Source organism: Triticum aestivum, chromosome 6B, assembly GCF_018294505.1.
Source record: "Triticum aestivum cultivar Chinese Spring chromosome 6B, IWGSC CS RefSeq v2.1, whole genome shotgun sequence".
Taxonomy (NCBI): Eukaryota; Viridiplantae; Streptophyta; class Magnoliopsida; order Poales; family Poaceae; genus Triticum; species Triticum aestivum.
Window position 1 is genome coordinate 566,796,412 of NC_057810.1, and position 2,368 is coordinate 566,798,779.

A 2,368-nucleotide genomic window follows, 5' to 3' on the forward strand; every position below is an offset into this window, starting at 1 on the left:
TGAACGCGTTCATGAGACTGGTTCTACTGACGTGCTTTGCACACAGGTGGCTGGCGGGTGTCTGTTTCTCCAACTTTAGTTGAATCGAGTTTGACTACAACCGGTCCTTGTTGAAGGTTAAAACAGCACACTTGACGAAAAATCATTGTGGTTTTGATGCGTAGGTAAGAACGGTTCTTGCTACAAGCCCGTAGTAGCCACGTAAAACTTGCAACAATAAAGTAGAGTACGTCTGACTTGTTTTTGCGGGGCTTGTTGTGATGTGATATGGTCAAGAAATGATGAGATATAAATTGTTGTATGAGATGATCATGTTTTGTAACAGAGTTATCGGCAACTGGCAGGAGCCATATGGTTTTCTCTTTATTGTATGAAATGCAATCGCCATGTAATTGCTTTACTTTATCACTAAGCGGTAGCGATAGTCGTAGTAGCAATAGTTAGTGAGACGACAACGATGCTACGATGGAGATCAAGGTGTCAAGCCGGTGACGATGGAGGTCATGACAGTGCTTTGGAGATGGAGATCAAAGGCACAAGATGATGATGGCCATATCATGTCACACATTTTGATTGTATGTGATGTTTATCTTTTATGCATCTTATTTTTCTTAGTACGACGGTAGCATTATGAGATGATCTCTCACTAAATTTCAAGGTATAAGTGTTGTCCTTGAGTATGCACCGTTACTACAGTTCGTCATGCCGAGACACTACGTGATGATCGGGTGTGATAAGTTCTACGTTCGCATACAACGGGTGCAAGCCAGTTTTTTGCACGTGTAGAAGGTTAAACTTGACAAGCCTAGCATATGCAGATATGGCCTCGGAACACTAAGACCGAAAGGTCGAATGTGAATGATATAGCAGATATGATCAACATTGAGATGTTCACCATTGAAAACTACTCCATCTCACGTGATGATCTGACATGGTTTAGTTGATATGGATCACGTGATCATTTAGATGACTAGAGGGATGTCTATCTAAGTGGAGTTCTTTAGTAATATGATTAATTGAACTTTAATTTATCATGAACTTAGTCCTGATAGTATTTGCAAATTATGTTGTAGATCAATAGCTCACATTGTAGCTTCCCTGTGTTTTTTGATATGTTCCTAGAGAAAACTAAGTTGAAAGATGATAGTAGCAATGATGCATACTGGGTCCCTGATCTGAGGTTTATCCTCATTGCTGCACAAAAGAATTATGTCCTTGATGCACCTCTAGGTGACAGACCTATTGCAGGAGCACATGCAGACGTTATGAATGTTTGGCTAGCTCAATATGATGACTACTTGATAGTTTAGTGCACCATGCTTTACGGCTTAGAACCGGGACTTCAAAAACGTTTTGAAACGCCACGGAGCATATGAGATGTTCCTAGAGCTGAAATTGGTATTTCAAACTCATGCCCGTGTCGAGAGGTATGACACCTCTGATAAGTACTTCGCCTAAAAGGATGGAGGAGAATAGCTCAGCTAGTGAGCATGTGCTTAGAATGTCTGGGTACTACAATCGCTTGAATCAAGTGGGAGTTAATCTTCCAGATAAGGTAGTGATTGACAGAGTTCTCTAGTCACCATCACCAAGTTACTAGAACTTCGGTGATGAACTATAATATGCAAGGGATGACAAAAGTAATTCCCGAGCTCTTCGTGATGCTAAAATCAATGAAGGTAGAAATCAAGAAAAAGCATCAAGTGTTGATGATTAAACAAGATCACTAGTTTCAAGAAAAGGGCAAAGGGAAAGAAAGGGAACTTCCAGAAGAATGGCAAGCAAGTTGTCACTCCCATGAAGAAGCCCAAAGCTGGACCTAAGCCTGAAACTAAGTGCTTCTACTGCAAAGAAAATGGTCAATGGAAGCGGAGTTACCCCAAATATTTGGTGGATAAGAAGGATGGCAAAGTGAACAAAGGTATATTTGATATACATGTTATTTATGTGTACCTTACTAGTGCTCGTAGTAACCCATGGGTATTTGATACTTGTTCAGTTGCTAAGATTAGTAACTCGAAATAGGAGTTGCAGAATAAATAGAGACTAGTTGAGGGTGAAGTGACGATGTATGTTGGAAGTGGTTCCAAGATTGATATGATCATCATCGCACAACCCCTATACTTTCGGGATTAGAGTTGAACCTAAATAAATGTTATTTGGTGTTTGCATTAAAGCATGAATATGATTAGATCATGTTTATTGCAATACAATTATTCTTAAGACAGAGAATAATTGTTATTCTATTTACATGAATAAAACCTTCTATGGTCATACACCCAATGTTGATGGTTTATTGAATCTCGACCGTAGTGATACACATATTCATAATATTGATGTCAAAAAGATGCAAAGTTGATAATGATAG